Here is a 15,830-nt window from a genome sequence, read left to right as displayed (position 1 = left end):
GGGAACCAAGGTGGGATATAGGTAAGATCATTTCTAAGAGAGCTTTGAACCTGACACTGAGATGGGATTAAAAGCATGAGAAGAAATTGGGAGGGAGCCAGGAAGGTCTGGGGAAGCCTCAGACCATGATGCGAGACTGACCCAGAGCGAAGACAAGATGGAAGGTCTAGTTTGTCCTTCAGACTAAGGAAGCTTCAACAAGGTTGTCAGTGAGTAACCGATCCAAAGTTGACCAGAAGAGAAGTCCTGGGCCTCCCAGGAACCCTTAGCATGCCAGCAACACTTAGTCACTGGCTAGGAGCAGCTGGTGGGGAGCAGGGCCTCTGTCCAGAATGGCGGTGGATTTCAGAGCACAGCAGCTGGGGCTCCTGGTCAGTTTCAATCCCTGTACTTGGATGTTTACAAGGCACATGATCTGGGCCACCATACGAACTGCTCTTTTCCTAGCAACTGTATAAATAGTCATGGACCAGTACTTTGGGAAGCATAGAAATACCTCTCTTGCCTAATCCATCCTCTGTCAGTCCTAGAAATAATAGCACACACTTAAGAAGTGCTTACTATGTACTACAGAACAATCCCATGAGGTAGGCACTAATATTCTCATTTATAATATGAGGAAGCTGAGGCATAGAGAGAGATTAAATAAAAGACAAGGGTCTGTGTTCTTAGCCACTATATTAACTATTCCTAATAAAATTATTGGGTCATAGAGGGGATGGAAAAGAAGAATTAATGAACCTAAAAAAGGATTTAGAAGCCAAAGGGTACTTTTGGTTTAACTTGTGTATTTAGGTTTTATTTTTTATAGTGCATGCTCAAGTGTACTTTTTGTTAGGATTAGCCTAGGCACTGGATTCTTTGTCTTCTTTCTGATGACCTTCACGGTTATTTCTCATGAAGTATATATCCTAATGAATCAGGGAATGAAAGGAGATAAATCTCAAGTCTGTCAGCATTGCTACCATCCTCACAGTCTTTGGGCAAAAGTTATGCTGAAGATACGCCTTTTTAACTGGAGTGGAGAATTATCTCCACTGTAGATTTAGATTATCCATAGTGAATATTTACCTCTATGTTTTATTCTAATATTTTTATTGTTTTAGATCATTGATTTATTTTTGAGTCGTTTTTGTCTATGGAGTGAGGTAGGGGTGTAGCTCCATTCTTTTGCTTTTGGTTATCCAGTTGTTCCAACATCATTTGTTATAAAAAAAAAAATTTCCCTCCATTTAACGGTCTTCACATTCTTGTCAAAAATCAATTGGCCATAGATCGTTGTGTTTATTTCCAGTTCTTCTCCATTGGTCTATATGTCTGTCTTTCTGTTAGTAACACACTGTTTTGATTACTATAGCTTTGTGATACATTTTGAAATTAAAAAATGTGAGTACCCCAAGTTTGTTTTTCATGTTTAAATAATGTTTGACTTTGCCTGACCAGTCAGTGGCACAGTGGATAGAGCATTGAACTAGTATGCAGAGGACCCAGATTCAAAACCTGAGGTCACCGGCTTGAGCGCAGGCTCATCCAGCTTGAGCACAGGCTCACCAGCTTGAATGTGGAGCATGGGATCATAGACATGACTCCATGGTTGCTGGTTTGAGTCCAGAGGTTGTTGGCTTAAAGCCCAAGGTCACTGGCTTGAGCAAGGGGTCACTTGCTCTGCTACAGCCCCCCGGTCAAGGCACATATGGGAAAGTAATCAATGAACAACTAGGGTGATGCAACAAAGAATTGATGCTTCTCATCTCTCTCCCTTCCTGCCTGTCTGTCCCTATTTGTCTCTCTCTCTGTTTTTGTCACACACACAAATGTTTGACTTTCTGGGGTCCCTTGCAGTTCTGTATGAATTTAAGTATTAGCATAAATTTGGCAATGGATTTTTAGATTTGACACAAAAAGCACCAGTAACAAAAGAAAAATAGATAAGTTGGATTTCATAGAAATTTAAAACATCTGTGCATCAAAGGGCACTATCAAGAATGTGAAAGGGCAATATACAGAATAGAAGAAAGTATTTGCAAATCATAAATCTGATAAGTGTTTAATATCCTGCTTATATGAAGAACTCTTACAACTCAACAACAAAAAGCAGCCCAATTTTTAAAACGGCAAAGAACATGAACAGACATTTCTCCAAAGAAGATATACATATAGCCAATAAGCACATGAACAAACGTTCAATATCATTGGTCATTAAGAAAATGCAAATCAAAATTATAGTGAAATACCACTTCACATCCACTAGGATGACTTTAAGAAAATGAAAAATAAGTGTTGGCAAGGATATGGAGAAATAAGGACCTTTGTACATTGCTGATGGGAATGTACAATGATGCAGCCACTGTGGGAAACATTTTGACAGTTCCTCAAAAAGTTAAGTATAAAGTTACTATATAAGCCAGAATTTCCACTCCTAGATATGTACCCAAGAGAAATAAGAACATGGATCCACACGGAAGCTTGTATATGAATGTTTATAGCAGCTTTATTCATAGAAGCCAAATGCCTATCAATGGATGAATGGACAAATTGTGATATAAACAAGATGGGATACTTTTCAACAACAAACAAAGACAAAGTACTGGTCCATGCTACAACTTAAATGAACCTTAACAATATTAAGTAAAAGAAGTAAGACACAAAAATATCACATATTGCTTTATTCTTTTTATATGATATAATCAGAATAGGCAGGTCCATAGAGGCAGCAAACGAGGTGGAGGGAAGAGAGGAGGTGAAATACGGTTACTAAATGGGGAGGAGTGTTTTCCTGGGATGATGAAATGTTTTAAACTAGAGAGGTGGCTGTTTAAGCACATCAGGAATACACTAAATGTCCTTGAGTTATGTACTTTATAACTGATTAATTGCAAGTTATGTGAATTTCACTTCAATTTTTAAAAAAGTTTGAGAAAATCCAACCCAGAAAAAAAAATTAGCAATGGTGTACCTGTTTCTCCATCATATGAATGAATAAATTGACTTAAGAATTCTAAATCATCACATACTCTACAATTTCAAATTCAACTTAAGATTGGTCTATCATGTACTATAGAATTAATAAGGCTAGAATGGACCTCGTATCGTATCTACTGTGTCTTCTAGAATTAATAAGGTTAGAAAGCAAGTTAAGATGAGGATACAAATCTTCATTATAATATAATCTTCCTTAAAACAGATGTAAAAGCATAAACGCTATGGTTAATCTGGTTCTATAAGAAGTCATTTTCTGTCATTTTCAAATGGGTAATGTGAATTATAAATGTGTGTGTGTGCATGTGTACGTATTAATAGGTGTTGGGGTAACAGCTGAAGAAAGTATAACTTAAAGACATTAGTAAACTAACCAGGATTCTAATAATCCCTTTGCCATGATCTCAAAATATAATATAATAATGAAGCACACCGGAAGCCCATGTTTGCTGTGGGCTTCCTCAGAGCTTTTTCTAAGCAGTAACCCAGGAGACATCTCTAAGGCCCCGAGTACCAGTTACGGCGTCGGAAGCGTGTGCCATCAGTAGCTTCCTGGAGAGTCCCTGGCATCCCAGAGCAGGTGCTCGGCACCCCTCTCCTGCACGAAAGGGTCTCTCCCTTTAGGAGTAACTTCATGTGAAACTATGGGGATACTTTGGACAAATTTGTGCAAATTGGATTAATTCAGCCCATTGGCTACAAAGGGTGATGTGACGGCAGAACTTTATTTTTATGATATGTAGCTAATAATAACAGCTGGCATTTACTGAGTGACTATTCTATGCTCAGCACTATTCTAAGTGGTTTCCCTGTAACTATCCCATCCTTCCTCATAGCACTGCTGTAAGGAAATGGAGACATGTGGACAAAATACTGTGCCCAGCACCCCGGCTGGGAGGAGCCAGAGCTGAATTCAGAACCAGGCAGTCCAAGTCCAAAGCTCACATTCCAACCGCCCTGCTGCATGGCCTCTCTCATACCGGTCATTAAAATGCACAATCTGATTAATATTGTATTTTTACCTCTATGTGTTCATTTCAAAGATTAAGAGCAAACAGCAAATTATGTAAGAATGGAAATATTAGAAAATTTTAGATGTATATCCTTTAGGCCAGCAACTTTCAACCTTTTTCATTTCATGGCACACATAAACTCATGACTAAAATTCTGCAGCACACCAAAAAAATATGTATTTTTCACCAATCTGACACAAAAAGTGGGCATAATTTTGATTGATTTATAAGAAAAATAGTAATAGTAATTACCTATTCTTTTTGCTCCAAAGTGACTTTCTAAAACATCAGGTACCTATACTTGCATATAAGGATTTCTGGTACCAAAAATTAACAAATCAGGTGAAAATTTATTATGCAACGTGACCAACAAAATGCAACTGTATTATATGACCTGTATATTTATGATTCAACAGAGGGCTTTACACCAGATGGCTGTTGTTGTGTTGTTCTTGTCATTTTTCTATTTGACAGTCAAAGGGAAAAGAAGTCAGTGCCCCTGATTAATTGTCAGATATTACATGTTTTTTAAAAAATGACTTTAGAGAGAGAGGAAGGGAGAAGTAGAGAATCAGAAACATCAATCTGTTCCTGTATGTGCCCTGACCGGGGATTGAACCCATAACCTTTGTGTACAGGACAATGTTCTAACCAACCGAGCCAGCCAGCCAGGGCTAGGTAGTGCATGTTTTAAAAATTCTTGCAGCACACCGGTTGAAAATTGCTGCTTTAGGCTACCAAACCAGGTGAGCTATTAGTGTGTTTTGTTTTGTTTTGTTTTTAAGTAAAACAATTTTTCTTAATTATACCCTCTTTTACATGGATTTATCTTTCAATTTTCATAAGTAAATTTAAATTGTATGTCATTTAAATCATGTATTCAATTTCAGTAAATATACCTTAACATGCTAACAGCTCATATCAAGGAATCTCTACATAAACACTTGGCTTTCGCAGTAGGCTGATCAGTGGGAACACAGTTCTGACTTCGCTGATGAGTATTTTTTCACGAGACATCAGCCTGAATTCTTCAGCATCTGCAACAGTAAACCACGACATGCATAATATACTCATTTAAATGGTCACATAATATGTATATAAATCCTGTTTACTAATAGAACTTGTTAGCAATTGGTAAAAACAAACAAACGTATAGTAAATATAATATTTTCTGACTCAACACAGGCCAGTAGGGGTTAGCAGTGTCAGTTTGTAGTGGCTGTTTTGCCCGATTCCCTTTAGGCAATCCATCTACCTACCGAGCACAGCGATGGCACGTTTCACTCCAGTTGTCATCAAATGTTGTGTGGCTTCCCTGGGCTTCAAGGCGAAACACTATTTCTTTTCAAGATGCCCAATTCTGCTTGGACAACACAGGAATTAAGTCAAATTCTAACATACAGTATTTTCTTTCATGTCTTGCATGTGACTTTAGTCAGTGTATCAACTGCCTAGATTCACTCGACAAATAATTATCAAACACCAGCCAAGCACTGGGCCTTTCCCTAGGCACTCGGGATATAACAGCGAATGAAACAAAATGCTACCTGTCAGAGCACTTACTCTCTCGGAGGGGAAGACCCACAGCGATCACTCACGCCCTCGTGTAGATACACAAATATAAATACCATATGTGTGTGTACATATATGTACCCAACACACACACGTAGAGTGGAGAGAAGTGCTGTGATGTTCTAGGAAGGGAAACCATGAGGCTAAGGGCGAGGGGATGGTGGGAGGGCCTGTCTAATAGATGGCATGTGAGCAGCCGCTAAAGGAGTTGGGGGGCAAGCATAGGACGTGGGAAGGAAGCCATCCCTGACAGAGAGGCCAGCGAGCACAGGGACTGGAGGTGGGAGCAGGTCCAGATGTTCAAGGCGCGAAGGACAGGGACGCTGGAGCGGTGTCCAGAAGCACTGCAGGGGGTGCCCAGGGGAGCCGTACAGACCCTCTCCGGCACCTGGAGGTTCACACCGTGGGGCAGGCCAGATGAAGCGTGAGCTCACGTAGGTGACCATCTCGCCGAGGTTCGCCTGGGATTGCTCGGGCTGTGCGGGAGAACAGTGGCTCGGGCTGGAGAGCGGAGAGCGCAGGAAGGGCAGAACCAGGGGTGTCAATTAGAAGACTGTTGCAAGAATCTGGGCCACCAGGTGACACTGCTGTAGACCTTAGTGATCGCTGAGGAGGTAGTCTGAGGTCATCCGATTCTGGATGCAACTCAGACCCGGAGCCAGCAGCATTTGCTGAGGGGCGAGCAAGAAGCAGAGATGGGCCCGCGTGACACCCCGGCCGTTGCCATGCGCAACTAGAAAAGGAGTTGTCGTGCTCAGGTGAGAAAGACTGAGCGAGGAGCATGTGGCGGGGGCCGAAAGAAGCGTCAGCTTTTGGGCATGCCGAGTTTGAGACGCCTTTGAACGTTCAGCTGGAGATGCTGAGGAGACAGTTGAGTATGAGTCCACAGGGCAGGGCAGAGGTGGGTGGAGGTGGAGATTTGAGAGCTGTCTGTGATCGTGTGTAGAAGCTGGGGCGACGGTGGACAGAGCAGAGGAGAGGATGGTTCTTGACTATTCGCACTTAGAAATCAGTAATAGGAGGATGAATCCATTCAGGAGGCTGAGAAGGAGCAGTCCTCGAAGCCACATGTAGAAACTGTTTCGGAAAGACAGTGTGATCACAGGGGTTACGTGCTGTTGTCAGGCCAAATAAGGTAATGACTGAGAAATAGTCACATGGAAGATGTTTACATGAATGCCTGGTTTCAAGTTTCCGTTACAAAAATCTTCGCCAATGAGAAAAAAAAAATGAGGTTACAAAACTCAGGGGCTGGGGAGTGATCAGGAAATAGGAATTATAAAGGAAAAAAAAGCAACCTGGAGAACGTGAGGAAGACCCTTCCAGCTGGGCGGACCGGAGGCAGAGAACAGAATGGAAAACACCCCTTTCCACAGCTCAGTGTCGGATCCAGAATTTCGCTGTAGGAAACACTTAAGATCAGAATTCTGGTCGGAAGGAGGCAGGTGGGTAACGTGTCTTGGAGAGGTGTTTTATGTGAGATTAAGAAACCATCATTGTCCTTATCAAAGAACTGGGTAGAGGAAGGGTTAAACACTCCCCCAAGCATCTCCCGGGAGCCACCATGGCCGCAACTTGGGCTGCCATACCTGTTGTTGTCCCAGTCCAGAGTCGCCTGGTTAGGGGAGAGGGAGCCTGAAATTCATCCCAGGCTCTGCATGCCAAGCCACGCCCCAGACCGGCAGGTGCGCCTGTTTCTAATCTGCATACATGCCGGTGGTGGCCCTACCTCGATACAATGGGAACTTACTGCTCCTTTCATCTCCCACAGGCACAAACTGTATTTAAACATTAAATTCCTGTTGGAAGGAGAAAAATTGCCAGCACTTACTTCTTTATTTGAAGAGTCTTCCTAATCTGTAAAGTAGTTTTCAAAGGTGCGCTATACTCATCTTTGTGTCCATCGCCTTACTAGGCCTTTGTGACTGTTAATAATAAGAGTCATCTCTTCTTCTTAAAACATGTGTACAGTTGAGGAGAAAAATAAACCCATGAATTGAATTTTGCAAGGTCCTCCTAGGAACGAAGACATTGATTCCTGTTTGTGCCGCAACTCTGCAGTCCCTGTCTGAAAAGCTTGACTGGTGGCTTGCAAAGGTCAGTCTGTTTTATTATTCTGCTATGTTGGCGCCCTCTGGTGGTCAAATTATGTGAACATTCATTTTGAATGCTCTCTGTTATAACAAAGTGTTTTGAAACCTTGATTTTGCCTCTTTCAAGTGAGTAACAAATTTCCTCTGAGTAGGTGCTACCGTACCAAGGAAGAAACTGCCTTGGTGATTTTATAAACAGACGTCAAATTGAATTGCTATTGATGGGCAAAGGGCTTTTAAAAATGTTGTTTTGATGTATAAAGTGTGCAAATTGCATGATACATATATGATGTCTATCCAGCACCCAGATCAAAAACACTTCCAGCAGCAAAGGTGAGGCTTTGTAGAAACGGGTTTGCTTGTGAGCATTCAGATCTGCCTGGCAGCAGAGGAAACCAGCAGTGGTGACAACCGCCAGCGCCATCCACCTAAGTCCTAACGTGACTGTGAGGAATGGTTTGTGAAGTGGCAGCTGAGATGTTGTGTGTTGTGCACAGAGGGTGGCTCGGGGGTGGCACACAGGTATTGACTATCCTCCACTCTAAAGTGAAAATGACTCAACTTTGTCCCTTTGCTCAGCTGCGATCTCTTTGCTCTCTCTGGAACAATTTTCCAACCCTACCCCCTGTCTTCAGTCCAAAGCCCCCGATTGAGTGCTGTGTGCTCAGGACTGTGGGGACAGAGGGGAAGAAGGGACGTTCCTGCATTCCAAAAGTTCAGGGAACAGTTGAGTTCACAGCAAGATGAGGAGATAGGTGATTCCAAACCAATGGGTTGAGGGTGACAGTGATAACAGCTGACATTTATAAAGTAGATCATCCTAGTATTTCTGTCAGGATGTTCCCTGCGTCTCCTCATTTGAGCCTCGTCACTATTACCTCACTTGTGAGAAAATGAGAGCACAGGGAGGCTGGTGATTTGCCCGAGGACAAAACAGCTGGCCTGTGTGGTGATCAGGATTTGCTCCACCACCACGCAGGTGTTGGCTTCTCTTCCACTGTTGCTCAAGCATGGTATTGGAGGCACTTGCAAGGCGAGGAGGGGATACAGGGAGGTCTTTGACTGTCTGGTCTGTTGAGCTGCCCAACAAGGAGCCGTGCTCAGCACTGCAAAGAACTATGCCAGGTGGTGCTTTTTTCCTGACCCACCTCTAGTCCAGTCCCCAACTTGCTATCGGACAGACTTGGGCAAAAACTGGCTGCCCCACTGAAATATAGCAAACATGACTCCAGAATGAACACTTGACTCTTCACTGTTATAACGCAGATCTCTCCAAAGCATAGGTAACCAACTGAATCAGGTGTCAAACGATGTTTTAAACATTTCTATTTAAATTGATTAGTTATGAGTGCTGCGCACCTATCAGTGATATTTTTTTTTCAGTCTCGAAAGCACGGTAGAAAGCATCCCTGTACCCTTAGGGTGTTCCAAATAGTTCAAAACAGATCGGTGTGGTGATGCAAGATTTTGGAATCCCACCTGAGGGTGGTGTTTGCATCTTCCTCTTGTCAGATTTTTTAAAGTTGGCAGACTCGGGACAAATATAGCAAAGCCTTCACTTGAAGTCAGTAGAGTCTCTTCCCCTCGAACATAGATGAATTCTCTCCATCTGCTTTATTGTGATGTCTTCACACTTGGGCTCCTTGGAGGACAAGAACCAAGTTTAACTTTAAATTTTACTTGACACAGGCTAGGTGCAAATAGGAAAAGAAAAATTAGAATAGGGTCTAGTAGTAGTGGGGGTGATGTTAATTTGGGAAGTGATTGCCAACCCTCTCGAGCCATCTTCTATGACCCCAAGACGTGCTGTAAAAAGGAGGTTTCTGAAATTGAGACAATAAGGCAAGAACATGGAGCACACCCAGCTGTCATCAGGCCTGCCCACCTCAAAAGACCCAACCACATTGTGAGCAGTGATTTGGTTTTTATCAATTTAATGTTACTAGATTGAGCTTTGTTGGGGTTGCGGTTCTACTTCTAACTTTTAATTGTTATGGTTTCAGAGCTGTAAAAAATTATCAGCACAGACATATATTTATATCCTTACACCTGTTCTTAAAACAAGATGATTAAAGACATCAACATTATGAGCTGACAACCTGGTTTTCCTCCTTAAAAGGGGGTCTGTCTGTTCCTCACATTTGAGAAACACTGTACTGTACCCATCCGGCCTGCAGGGGGTGACAAACACAGGCCTCGCTGGTCAGGAGCCACCTTAGCAGCCTTCATCCATTGCAGTGGACAATAGTGAAGCTATATATCAACTTTTTTGAAGTGATGACCGTACATTATTGCTGTTTGTCTTCTCTACTGTAAGACAACTCTTTAAAACAGGGGACCCCAAACTTTTTACACAAGGGGCCAGTTCACTGTCCCTCAGACGGTTGAAGAGCCGCCACATACAGTGCTCCTCTCACTGACCACCAATGAAAGAGGTGCCCCTTCTGGAAGTGCGGCGGGGGGCCGGATAAATGGCCTCAGGGGGCCACATGCGGCCCGCGGGCCGGGCCGTAGTTTGGGGATGCCTGCTTTAAAAGTTGCTACTTAGCAAATAGTTTTATTCTGCATTTCCTTTTGGAATCTCCCTGACATCCTGGTTCATTTCCTTTGAATGTGCACACAGTAAAGTCCGTTCTTTGTAATGTACAGTTTTATGGAGTTTGATAAATACATATATGAGTCATGTATCCACACCCCCGTACCATATAGAACATTCCATCACTCTAAAAACTACCTGGTGTGGCCCTTTTGTAGAAAACCTCACCCCTAACGCATGGCAACCACCAACCTGTTTTCTATCCCTATAGAGGTACCTTTTCCATAATTTTATAAAGCTGTAATTATACAATAGGTAGCATGTTGGGTCTGACCTCTTTCACTTACAGACTGTACTTAAGATTGACCCATGTTACTATGCATGAGTCATAACTCCTTCGTGGTCGTTGCTGAGTAATAGTCCATTATGGATATGTCAAGTTCACTCATCCATTACCCTGTTGAAGGACATCTTGGTTGTTTCCTGTTTGGGACAACCATGAATGAAGTTGTTATAAACACTCGTATATAAACTTTTGTGTAAAAATAGGTTTGGAGTTGAAAACTTTAGGAGTGGGATTTCTGGGTCATGTCATAAGTATCCATATAACTTGATGAGAAATGACCGTTGCTGTCCTTGGCCGTGGTTGTACTATTTTGCATGCTCAGCTGCAATGAAGGAGTTCCAGTTGCTCAGCATTCTCACCAGAATTTGGTACCCGTCAGGATACCTTCTAGTTCAGCAATTCTAATAAATGTGTCGTGCTAGCACATTATGGATTTCATTTGCATTTTCCTGATAGGAAATGATGTTGGTTGAGCATCTTTTATATGCTAATTTGCCTTTGTTATCTTCTTTGGTGATATATTGGTTTAGAATCTTTTGCCCAGTTTAAAAATTAGATTGTCTCTTTCCTGATTGTTGAATTTGAAGATGTTATTAATTTGGATACAAATTTTGGTCAGATACATGATCTGTAAATTTTTTTTCTCCAGACAGTGCCTTGTTTTTTCATTTTCTTAACTATATCTTTGGCAGAGAAAAGACTTAGGTCTTAAATGAAATCCAACTCATCCATTTTTCTTTCATGGATTGTGCTTTTGATTTGGTATCTAACACCTCCTTGCCAGACTCAAGATAACACATGCTTTTTGTTGTTCACTTTTAGACATTTTATAGTTTTACATTTAGGTTTATAGTCCATATTGAGTAATTTTTCTTTTTTTAAGCTGTTGAAATCATGAATTTATATTGTTTGATTTTAAAATTTGAACCAGCATTGTATTCCTGGGATTTGGCCTATTTATTTATGACTATGTATATAGTTATTTACTTATTTATTTTTACATATATTCATTCACTTATATATTTATGGCCATGTATTATCCTTTTTATATATTGCTAGATTCAATTTGCTCATATTTTGTTAAGAATTTTGCCTTTACAGAGAAAGAAAAATGTCATATGGCCTTATTCATTTGAGGAATCCAAGGAACAATGAGAACTGAGGAACGGAATTGAGACAGAGGAGGGATCAAAGGGACCAGAGGAAAAGAAGACAGAGGGGAAGGGGATGAGAGGATGACATAAACCTGAAGGGAAGGGGGGGAGGGCGCTGTTGGGATGGGGACAAGGAAGATTTTGAAGGGAATAAGGGGGAGGGGCATGCATTTGGGGCGACACTAGAATCTGTGTAAACACAATTAATTAAATTTAAATAAAGAATTTTGCCTTTATATTTATGAGGTATCTGGGTCTATAGTTTTCTTTTCTTACAATAGATAGTCTGGTCTGGCCTCAGAATACTGCTGATTTCATAAAATGAGTTGAAAAAAATATTCCCTCCCCTTTTCTATTTTGAACAATATGGTGTATAACTGACATTCCATCTTTCTTACATGTTTTACCAAATTTACTAGTGAACCCATCTGGAGGGTTTTTTTTGGGGGGGGTTAAACTATACATTCAATTTCCTCTATAGATATAGTACTATTTAGTTAAGTATTTCTTATTGAATAAGTTTTAGAGGTTTGGGCTTTTCAGGGAATTGGTCCATTCTATCTAAGTTGGTGAATTTATGAACATAGATGTAGTAATTCTCTTATTAGCTTTAATGCATTTGAGATTGGTCATGACATTCCTTTTCATCCCAGGTATTGGTAAAGTGTGTCTTTCTCATGGTCAGCCTGACCAGCAGCTTATCAATGTTATAACTTAGTCAAAGAATCATCTTTTGGTTTAAATTGATTTAATGTCTATTTTTGTATTTAATTTGTATTTTTGCCTTTCATCTGCTGCCCTTTAATTTCTTATGGAGAAAGAATAGGTCACTAAATTTAGGTCTTTCAATAGCTCTTTTCTAATATATGCATTTAATGCTATAAATTTCCATCTAAAGATGTTTTGGCTGCACTCTACAAATTTTTGATATACTGTACTTTCATTTGCATTTAATTCAAAACTTTTTTCATTTCCCTGAAGGCTAACTCTTTGACCTATGGATTATTTAGATATATATTGCTCAATCTGTAACCATTTGGTATTTACCACATAGATATCTATTATTAATTTCTTATTTAATTTCATGTGATTTGAGAATAAACTTTGTATATTTTCTATTCTCTCATATTGTTGAGGGTCTGTATGTCTGAGAACATTCCCTGTGCACCTGAGAATGTATGTTCTACTGCTTGTTGGACTTGGTGCTCTGTAAATGTCAAATGGGACACGTTGGTTGATGGTATTCTGGTCATCTATATCCTTACTGATTTTTCTGCCTACTCACTCTGTCAGCATCTGAGGCAGGCATGTTAAAGTCTTTATCTAAAATTGTGGGTTTGTTTATTTCTTCTGTAAGGTCTACCAGTTTTTGTCTCATGCATTTTAAAGCTTGTTGTTTGGTGCATATACACTTAAGACATTTATGTTTTCTTGGAGAATTGACTTCTTTTTCATAATGTGAAATCCTCTTTCTATCAAATAATATTCTCTATTATGATATCTACTATGTCTAAAATTAATGTAAATACTTTGTTAGTGTTTACAGTTTCTCACAAAAAATCTGCTGTAGTTTTTATCCCTGTTCTTTTGTAGGTAATGTGTTTTTCCTTTGGATTCCTTTAAGATTTTCTCTTTGACTTTGGTATGTCTTGGTGTTTTACTTTTTGTTTTGTTTTTTTGTTTATTTATTTTTGTTTTGTTTTTGTTTTTTTAACTCTTCTTGGTGTCCTCTGAGCTTCTTGGATCTAGGATTTGGTGTTAGTCACTAATTTAGAAAATTTTCGGCCATTATTTCTTGACTATTTCTTCTGTCCATTCTCTCTTTATTCTCATTTCAAGAGTCTAAATTATGCATACATTAGACTATTTGATATTGTCTCACACTTTGTTCTATTTTTTTAACTCTTTTCTCCTTGTGTTTCAGTTTGGGTAAATTTTATTGACCTGCATTCACCTTCATTGGTTGTTTCTTTGACTGCATCAACTTTACTGATGACCTGTCATAGATATTCTTCTTACCTGTTACTGAGTTTCTTTATTTCATTCCATTCTCTTACTCTTTCTATTTCTGTACTGAAATGATCTGATTTTGCATTTTGTCCACTTTTTCCATTTGGTCCTTTCACATATTAATCATAATAACCTTAAATTCCCTGTCGATAAATCCAACATATGTCCAAGTCTGGGTTTTGGGGATTCCTCTGTCTTTGCAGACTGTGTTTTTTCTTGCCTGTTTGTATGCTCTGCCATTTTTTTTCGGTGGAAAGGTAGACATGCTGTATAGGACACAGACACTAAGTAAATATATTTTATGCCTAGCAATCAGCAGCATGCCTTTCCTTCTGCTAGGCCTTTAATGTGACATTTTGTGTTAATCTAGTCAGAAATTGGACTGGAAGTTTGTTGTTGCTATGGTTACTCTCAGGGCTCCAGAGGCTTCTAATTCCTCTAGTGACCCTTGGATTTTTGTCTCGCCTCTTGGTTTTGGGTCTTTATTTGGGCTAACCCTGTGCGTCTGCACCTTGTATCTCTCAGCAGCATTCTACTGCAATTCTTCTTCGCATGGTGGTGGGAGACGGCGGAGGGTTGGCCTCTTGTTCTGGTGAAGCCTCCATCTTAGACACTGGGGACCTGGGTCTCAGTGTTCCTGCCCCTTCTTCAACTGTAGTCATGGCCCCAGCAAGTACCCTCGCTCCCCCCCAGGGGGAGGACTTCCGCCCCCCCCCCATCCTCCCTCCTAGCTGCAGGCAGTTTCCACCAGGGCCCGCAGCGCAGTTTTAGTTTTCTTCCCTCTGTAGACTGAGGCTTTGTTTGACAGTGAGACAACAGAGAGTTCTCAGGGTGACCTGGGCAGGGGCTGCTGTTCTCCTTCCCCAGTTAGCACCTCACAGGACATTTTCTTAGGGTTCTTCTTATCTTCCCCATGAGTACCTGGTGTTTATTCTCAGAGGAGAAACCACAGGGGCTGTGAACCCTCCTGTGTTTGCGGCGGCCCCTGGGCCTCACACTTTCGCGCTAGCCCACACTTGGTCTTTAGCAATTCTTTAATGATTTTTAGTTTAATTTTCTTACTAGCTTTTATGGGATTCAGCAGCATCTGTCTCGGGTAAACAAAAATATTTTATACATATTTTTTTCCTACTACTCAAAACTTGGAACTGATTCTGTGCTCCATTGCCTTGCTGGGGGCCGGGGTAGCGAGCAGTGGTAGAACATAAAGAAGTAACTTCCTAGAATTTCTGGGTTTTGTTCCCAGAAGCCTGAGCCTATAGTCAAACTTAGACGGTTTGCAGAGAAGGAAAGGCATAAGGGCTCATAAAAAGCAGAGAGGGTAACAGAAGGGAACAGGGCACTTCCCAGACGAGAGAGAAGTTGCCTGCAGCAGGAACGGATACAGAGGAAGGCCTGGGACCAAGCAGAAAGCGTGCTGCCGACCCCCTTCGAGGAGGCGCCGTGTGCACTGCCCAGCAGACACGACCCCTGAGCCACCTTACACGACATTCCCATCTTGGTGTGACCTGGAAGCAGAAAGCACCACCAGTCCTGAAAAGACACAGGACCAAAGGCAACGGAAGTCTCAGTGGAAATCTGGGACAAATCCCAGAGTTCTCCACCTCCACAGATAGTTTCACGCTGCAGAGCACGCAGGACACCGGGCGTGACCCCGAGAGAAGGCGGGGAGGCTCCAGGAACGACAGAGGTGACCTCAGGAGCACGGAGAGAGCGAGGCACCCAGTCCAGTATAGTAGATTTCTAGAAGATACGGGTTTGCTATTGTCTGCACACCCTGATTTGTGGACTGAGACTCACACCTGCCACATGAGGACCCCATTCCCGGGGACCTGGCTGTCGTCTTGTTTTGTTGAAAAAGTTTGGGATTCTAGTGACTCAAGATTTTTTTCCCCACTCTGATACATCTGAGGGGTTCAATGTGCCATCAATCACATAGATTCCCCCTGGGGGTGAGTGGGGGAGGTAGAGACTGTAAGGAAAAGGCAGTTTGAATGTATTTTCCAGGTGATTCTAAAAACGACCCCTCCCCCACACTCACCTCCTTGGCTCACGGGTCCCTGTGAATCCCTGGTCCCCTCTCTTGGTCTCTGTGCTTGTTTGTCTCTGTCTCGTCGCTGAAACAAG

Source organism: Saccopteryx leptura, chromosome 1 (genome assembly GCF_036850995.1).
Source record: "Saccopteryx leptura isolate mSacLep1 chromosome 1, mSacLep1_pri_phased_curated, whole genome shotgun sequence".
Classification (NCBI taxonomy): domain Eukaryota; kingdom Metazoa; phylum Chordata; class Mammalia; order Chiroptera; family Emballonuridae; genus Saccopteryx; species Saccopteryx leptura.
Note: the sequence above shows the minus strand (reverse complement) of the source record.